Below are 8,811 nucleotides of genomic sequence, written 5' to 3'. Positions count from 1 at the left end.
CAAATAAAAACAATAATTCTTTACTTTCGGACATGTTTATCAATTTTCAAAATAGTTGTCAAAATCTGATTGACTTTTAGAGAGAAAGTTTGTTTTAACTCGTTACTATTTAATATATTTTTGAATGTATGTATATATAGTTGACCGTAAAAAGGAGATGGTCAGGGTTGCACCATGGTTAGAAATGATGGTATCCTGTGGGTATGCCCTCCGCCTCGTTTATCATGAATAACCAGAAAAAGGATCATAAAAAAAATAACTCCTTTTTGGAGTCTGATACAACTCTGATAATTTTTGGAGCATTTAAAAACGCCCTTAGTCTTGGTTGGATTGGATTTTAATATTTAAAAATTAAAAAAAGTTCAAAATATAATCACTTGTTTATTTTTATAAAGATAAAAATTAGTAACAGATTTTAAAATTGTATTATTATTCTTTCTTTTTTTTTACAGGTAAGCACATTGCTTTTGTCTCTTCATATTGAATTCAGTATTTAAAGAAGGGCGACGAATTGGCAAGTATTAATTACTAAAATTAGTATTTTTGCAATTTTAATCTTACAGGCTTTATTGAGTTTTTATATTGTATAAACAACAAAGTCAATTTATTGTTCCTTTCATGATCAATGAAATGGCTGCTAGTGAATAAAAGATTTGTCTTTTATAGATTATGTTATATTTACAAAATTAACATTTGTTCTTAAAAAAACAAGATAATTGTATCGATTAGGGTACCTTATTAATGAATTATTGAATTCAATTTTAATATTATTGCAGATATTTTATGAGTTCAACTGTAGATTTAAATTTTCTTGAGTAACAAATGGAAGGTTCTTTTTATTTGTTAATATATACTTGTTGTGTCGCGAATGTAAAAATTATATAGTCTAGTAATATTTAAGTAATTTAAGTTAACCTAAAAGTAAGTGTACACTGATTCTGTCAATGGATCTTTTTTAGATCCAAGGATATTAAAAATGAATGAAAAAGACGATGGTAAAAAGGGTGCTACTCCATGCATGTGCATTGACACAATATAGAAGATTTTTCAAAATGGCCACGGTATATTTTTAGGTTTGTAACTAATAACTCCAAAAAATATCACAAGGGGCTTACATATTTGAATTCATAAAATTTTAAATTATATAGCAGCTCAGTATATTCAAGTTTTTTTCCAGTGAACAAATTTAATTTTTTTTTTTTTCCATTGGGTTTCTTATATCACGAAGTAGAAAGTTTACCCACTAAAAGATTACATTATTTATTTTGTTTTTGCCCATGTATTTAAAAAATACATATATAGCAGAATACTGTATTTTTTAAACAACTAACGTGAATTTTCTATTGGAAAATAAATCAATTTTTACCTAGACTATACCAAAGGTGCATCGGCATCCCAAAAAACATAAATGAACAAATTTCGATAATTTATCTATCGATATCATTTGCTCATCCTCATCTGGTTGTACAAAATGCCTTAAGAGTGGTTGCCCCTAGCGATGCAAAAAATAAAAGAATAAGAATAAATAAAATATTTAGAAATAATGTGATGAATTTAATATTATTTAAGAAAAAAAAGGCTCTGAGAAATATATAAATTTTTTCGGCTTCTTTTTATTTGAAAAAATAGGGGTTAAACATTTGAAATTCGTAAGTAGCACTTCCAAAAACATAAAGGAGAAAATCTTCATAACTCCGAAACGTTCAGGGAATAAGTATCATAGGTCTGGTTTTTGTTGAAATATATAGTTACAATTCATAGGTTTCTGGTATGTTTATATTATTATTTTATAATTGATAAAAGAGTATTTTATTTTTTATTTCGACACTGTTTCATAATAAAGTTTAGACTAACACTACTAGTATTTTTAGTTTGAACTGGGTAAAATTTCCCTTGTACAATAACATCTCCATTATTAAATAAAAAGTTAATTATTTGAAAAGATGGTTGGGAGGTGCGGTCCAAAAAAAAAACACAAATAAACAAAAAAATATTTATTTATGCCGGCGTTTCGACCTGATTTTCAGGTTTCCATCATCAGGGGGATTCTCACTAAAACTTCTCCAATTATTAATCTACGGTCAATTATCTATCACCGCTACTATCGTGCGCCGGATGTTAGAAGATCTTCGTAGTATCGTGTAGTTTATCGACGACGATTACGAATCCTTAAAGACAATGGTCCTCTGGTCCTCACGAACGATTTAATCTATGTTATCCAAATTGTCTTATCGTTGTCGGAAACAAGTTAATGGTTTCTAGAGCAAATAGTTTCCCCCGCAGCACCTTTGAGAATCGAACCTGGTTTGTTCTAAAGGAGGATTAGAAAGGAAATTAATGGGAGTTTATCGTTTATTTGACTGTTAAAGAGACAATAGGTAATTGGACTGAATAATGAGCTGAAGGTGGCCCTCCAGCGAACCCTTTGTCCTTTAGATTATTTCCCCTTCAGCCCTAGGGACTATATTCAATTTAGATTGTTTCAGTAGCAGCATTAAAATATAGCTTCTTCATTGCATTATTTATTCTTTGATGAGCAGTTTTTAGGTGCTACATAAATCATTTCTTAACATAATTTTAAGTTTATGTTTTCACATTAATGAGTAAAATATTTTTTGCTTATTTATCTGTATAAAGAATATATAATGAATAGCTTTATATTATAAAGCTACATATATGTATTTATTCTTTGAAATTATTTAAGATATAGCATGGAAATATCTTGTATGTCCACTCAAAAGACTTTCCTAACAGCCTTAGGTACTACGTCTTATATATTATTTTCTTTATAATTTAAGTTTAATTTTAGACAATTTAGTTTTCAAAATAACGTTTGAAAATAGCTCTTTTAAAAGAGAATGATAAATTATCCGGCAGATATACAGTTTTAGAGTTATTTAAAAACTAAAACAAACTAAACAAGTTTTTATACATAAGTATAATACTTTAAAAATGAGTACTAAGTCCATTAATTTCGGTTATAATGTCCGATGTAAAAGATTTTTGTATAGAATTAAATTAAGTAAAAATGTAAATGATAATTTTTTATCTCGTTCATAATTATCATTTTATTTCATTTCTTTTCATTGTACTATTTGTAAGCTCAACAATTTTTATTTCGTTAACTTTTGATTTCCAAGTACAAATATAAGTTCAAAATAAAACTTGGTAAATATTAAAACGTGTCTGGAACTTCAGAGGTTCGGTTTCAAGCGGTGCTTCTGTCACTTCTGCAGTCTTGTACACAGATTCTTGGCTTCGCTCAGCAGACGGTAATAAGATTGTAATAACAATGGAACTTTACCAGATGCTTTTTCTACCGAACGCTGGCCTCTCTGGTAAATTCGTAGTTGTGTAGGTAGTCAGGTTATATCGAAATATATGACGTGCGCTATTGACGTCAGAATGTGATAACTGATTTACGCTGTTATGAATTTTACATTAAGGGGTCACCAAAATGAAAATGGAAACATTAATAAACTCGGACGTGTAAATCCAAATCTGACAACGTGTATGGATGTATATAGATAATAGATGGTAAAATACATCTTTCAGTGCGTTATTAGATTAATTAAACAATAGATTCTTAGTGAATTATTAAATGTTAAGAGACAGTTAAATTTATGTCTGAGTTATGTTTCTGGTTTGGAGATTTTTAATGAAGCTTGTGTTGCTTGACTTCTTAATTTATACCCAGTAGAGTGAAGAAAACACGAACAATCAAAAATACATATTTATTACAACTTTTTTATTTATTTATTAAGTAAAATACATCCATTGTGATGTCCGACCAGATGACAACAATTATCGGTCGGTGGCAAAATGACATACAGAAATTATAAACATAAAATTGGATATGATTTAGTTACACTTTTGATTATTAAGGATGGTGGAGTGTTGAGGCTGCTACGATTTATAAGCTAGAACTGTACATTATAAATTAATTTATAGCGTTAAAAATAATGATTAAAATTATAAAATACATCCAAATACAAACTAATAAAACTAAAATTAAATAAATAACTTATGAAGTGAATAATAATGATAAGAATTTACAATTAATAATAATACTTTATTTTTTTTTGGAGAGGGAGGGGCAACCTCCTACAAATAAAGTGAGCCTGTGAGAAACATAAAATAAATAATCAATTGTAGTAATTTTACAAAAATGGTGGATTAAAGATCGTTTAAATAAAGTAATAACAAACAATATACCAAAGCTGGGCTATCTACAATCGTTGGAATAAAACAATACAACAAAAACATCACTTCATATTTAATAATATTAAAAAAACAAAACAAAAAAAACTGTACCTCCTATTGTGACGGTTGGTATCCATCTGATTATAGTTATTATTGCTAAGTCTCGACATATATCGGATTTGGTTCTCATGATATGCACCGGCTGTTTATGTTGCCGGTGAAAAGGTAGAGCAAGAAGTGGTGGGGATGTTGCGGCGATACCTTCTCTATAATAATAATATTGCTAGTAACTTCCAGAGGATATCTCATTGTTTTGTTCCTTGACATTGGCTTTGTCAATAAAGTCATATTTTGTCGTCCAAGGCTTATTGTTAGTAGTCTTTCAGTATTTATCGGAGACTTTGAAAAAGCTGAAGTTTTTTCATTATTTTAACGTTCATTAATTTATTTTTATACTATTGTTGCCCTTATATAACCTTTCGAATTTCATCTTTAAATCATTTTGTTCAAATTGTGTGTTAGCTTTATTGTTAATTGGGAAGTGAAGATGTTCTGAGTTTTCTGTTAAACTAATATCGACGCTGGATAGTGCTGACTTGACAACATCTACAGCATTTTCTGAAGTGGAACTTTTTTTTTTTCAGGAAGATTGAACATTACTATATAATTTTTCTATTATTCAAGCTCAGCAGCCTTTTTTTAAACGTATTTGAGCCCTGATGTTACGTTCTCTAATAAAGTGTGCATTTTTGTAGCGATTTTATTAATTTGGTTTCGTTGTTGTTTCGAATTTCCATCAAAATTGTTTGAAGTGTGACAGATCCCATTATTTTATGAAATTAGCAGTTGTTATTCGGATGATTCTTAAATGAGAATTAAATAACTTATCAGTTGCTCTGAATTAGGTTAAACTGGTTAAGGTTAGATAAGAGCTAGTCTTACTGAACCAGCTTGAACGTGCAACTTTCCTGCCTCAGATCCACTTCCCTCTCCGATCAAAGCAATCAAAATTATGCTTGTAGTGTCCTAATTCTTCTCTTCTCACCTTCACATCAATAAAGAGCAATACAATGTACATCACTGGGCCAAATCTTGAACCAATTCGATCAACTTCGGTTAACAGAAAATAACATAGACACGATCTTCACTCTGTCACGACTGAAATAAAATTACAAACGCGGTGGACTGAGGTAAATATCAATACAAAATATTATGTACAGGATACATGGCTCTGTAAGTTTATGCGCGTATGACCTATTCAAAGGTCAAAATCATCTCCTCTCTGCGAACATTTCTAGTGGATGATATCCGAGGGGAAACGTCACTTCTAATTTCCCGTAATTTGTTGTCAGTGACATTCTCTGCTCAATGAAGGCAATGAAGTCATCGAAAGGCACTCCGCGATGTGGAATTCCTTCAGAAATCGCGACCTTTGCTGCCTGACCAGCCAGTTCGTTACCGTCTATTCCGCTAAATATTTAAGCTCTTGTAGATTGCAACCATTTCAGTTGAATAGCTACTACATATCGGTGACAGAGAGAATAGGTACTGTCAATCGAGGCACCAATGAGTTCTTGGAGCCGTCAGTATAAATGAAGTCGGCGTCACCAATTTTTTTTTGCAGCATAAGAAACTGTGAAATTGAAAAGACATCCTTTATACGGTATTCAATCATTAGAAATAAAATCTCGACAACCAAAAATCATTTATCCCACTCGGTTGTATATCTCTGCATAAAGCTGGATCGCCACATGAGACTCGGGCCACATCTACAATACAAAAAAGAACTGTAATTATAAGCTTCCTAGACCTTGGCTCATGTGACTTAGTGTAGAAGTGAGGCCCTTAAGACTTACTGAGGAATTCAGTGAATCCCATTGGCTAAAAAGTTTGTGGACCCCTACCTTAGGCCATTCCATTTGAATTATTAATCTAGATGTTTCATCGCACTTTGAAAGTGTGTAACTAACTGAAAAAAAATATTAACCCAACTTTCACTTTCAGAACTATCTTATCTCGGAATTATCCTAAAATATATTCTGTAAAATTTTTAATATCGGTTATTATATATGAACGATTCCTTATTTATTATAATTGTAATAAGAATAAGGGAAGGTGTTGTTTTGATGCTGATACAGCCTTTGGTCATCGTGTCGAATCCCAAATCCACAAGATCAGACAGCACAATTCTCTCACCAACGTCCTCGTCTACTCTTTTTTACTTTTGTTTGAACTAAATGACCTATTTCCCATAAATTCGTTTTAAAAGAAAATTCTATTCTTTATTATTTAAACTTTAGCTAAGAGTATACAATTTTATTATTTATACTTTTTCAAGGAAAACTCTTAGCACTTTTTGCTTCCTTTATTTATGTATTTTGTAAGACGATTCGGATAAACTTTCCATTATTTAGTCCCTCTGCATTGTTTTGTAACATTCTAATTTTAAGGAATTAGTCCCATTTATGACATGTTATATTACCTATAGGCGATATTTTACTGTAGACTCTTAGGTACTTACTTTCCTACTGAACTTAACAATCCGACAGGCCAATTTTGTAACTGAGAACTGGCCTGGATAATGGTTGGAGTTTGAAAATCTCGCTAATTTAGTGTAAAACTAGATATTACCCATAGATTCTTCAAATGTATTAGGGCTAAGTTAAAATAAATATTAGCTTTATTGGATTGAATTGAAAAACGAACGGATACATTTACAAATTTAAATTATATTTAACAGAAAAAATGGATATCTAAATAAAAAAATATCAAAGGTTAAGAGAATAAAAAATAAAATGAAATTTGGCCAAATAAAATGGAAATAACTCTCATTGCTCGATTTTTTCCCCTTTGCCCTTCTTCTTAGTCCAGGTAGGTAAGGCTCTACCAATGCCAATTACGTCGTCTATACCAATTATCCTTAATTGCTTATTAAAGATAAGAAAAAAATTAACTGATTGGTTGCTCTAATATATTTCACACAGGATAAGGTAGATTTAGGCCGATTGAGGTACAAGAGAAGCATTCGCTCTCTCGAGGCGGATTAAAGCAATTTTAGCTCCATCAGATATGAGCGAACCCCTGAAATCAAAGATGGAACAAACTTTGTGGATCGAAAGTCCAAGGAGTAAACTAAAAATTATTCAACATGACGTCAAGGCCTAGTGTGCCTCAAATCGTAAGTATCGTAGAGTTACTAAGATAAAATAGGAGGTTGGACTGAATAGGCTAAGAATAGTTCACCTGATGCTCACTCACTCCTATCTTATCTCAAAACGAACGCCTCTGAAATGTCAATATTGTAACAATTTAGCCAATTCGACAATTAGCCAAATTTTTCAGGAAAGTCTATATTTTAGGTCATACTCCATTAGGTTAGGTTTAAACCCAGGTATTTGAAAACCCTTAGAGACGATGATGAATCAATAAAATTAGTATTTCAGTTTTTAAAATCAAAAGGTTTAATAAATATAAAATTGAACTGACAAAAAAAAAAAAAATAAAACACGTAACCAAAATTAAATAAGTACTTAGTGGCGTTGATGACTAGTGCTGTTTTACACCATTAAACAAAATAAACACTGAATATAAGGTATATTTAAATTTTTTTTCTAATGCCTGTTGAACAGATTCGATACTTAGGAATCCATCTTGACAAGAGACTTACTTGGAATCCACACACAAGGCCGAAACGACAAGAAACTGCTCGTAGATTCCGATTGCTACTACACTTACTTGACAAACGCTCTAAACTTCCCATTCACTACAAAAAATTAGTATACACTACGATAATCAGACCAATTTGGACATATGGAATTGAGCTCTGGGGCTCCACCAAACCATCCAATTCTTCCCGCATCCAATCGTTACAATCCAAAATCCTACGTAAAATCCTTGATGCTCCTTATTTAAACTCATTCACAAAGACCTTAACATCCCATTCGTTGCAGATTTAACCCAAAACAGATATGCGTTTTTTCATTCCAAACTCCTTAACTATCCTAACGCATTAATTCTTAATCTTTCATCCTTAACAATCCCTGATAATCCTCCGAGGCGTCTGAAAAGAAGATGGCCACGGGACCTTCTAATTTAAATTAATGTTTGAAGTACCACCAATGGGTGGTTCCTTCCCAAGATTTTCAAGTGTATATGAAACATACTACATATTTACCTATTGTATTATTTTGTACAGTTGTAAATTGTATTAAATAAATAATTAAAAAAAAAAAGTTTCAGACTGTTTTTTTTTTAGATAATGAACATATTATTGAAGCCGTTTTTAGTTTTAATTGAACTATGATTAAAGATATGATTCTTAAACAGGCGGTTTGTTCTAAACTTAAAAAAAAAATTAATAAAGTAAAGGAAGTAAATTATTAGGGATTTTTATTGAACTAAAAATAAATAAGAAAATTCTGTAGTTTGAATGAATTTGTGAGAAAAATAATGAAATATTGTCTTTTTGTTATATTGTCTGAACAAGATAGGTAGAGATATAGAGGACAGGGTGTAATTGGGAAGGGAGGGAAAGGTTAGAAGATAACTAAATAAAAAAGAAAAATAGCGGACATATGGGATCTCCGTGTTGCTGTAGCTAAGCAAAGG

General features: G+C 31.0%; 1 protein-coding gene across 3 annotated transcripts in view; it reads left to right on the top strand.

The window, feature by feature from the left end:
- Positions 1-8,811, top strand: part of LOC106691081 (uncharacterized) — a 597,463-nt gene that overhangs the window by 108,431 nt on the left and 480,221 nt on the right. The gene's annotated exons all lie outside the window — the stretch shown is intronic.

This window comes from Halyomorpha halys, unplaced genomic scaffold, assembly GCF_000696795.3.
Source record: "Halyomorpha halys isolate HHAL.00 unplaced genomic scaffold, Hhal_1.1 Scaffold51.1, whole genome shotgun sequence".
In the NCBI taxonomy this organism is placed as follows: Eukaryota; Metazoa; Arthropoda; class Insecta; order Hemiptera; family Pentatomidae; genus Halyomorpha; species Halyomorpha halys.
This window is presented reverse-complemented; position numbering and strand designations above follow the sequence as displayed.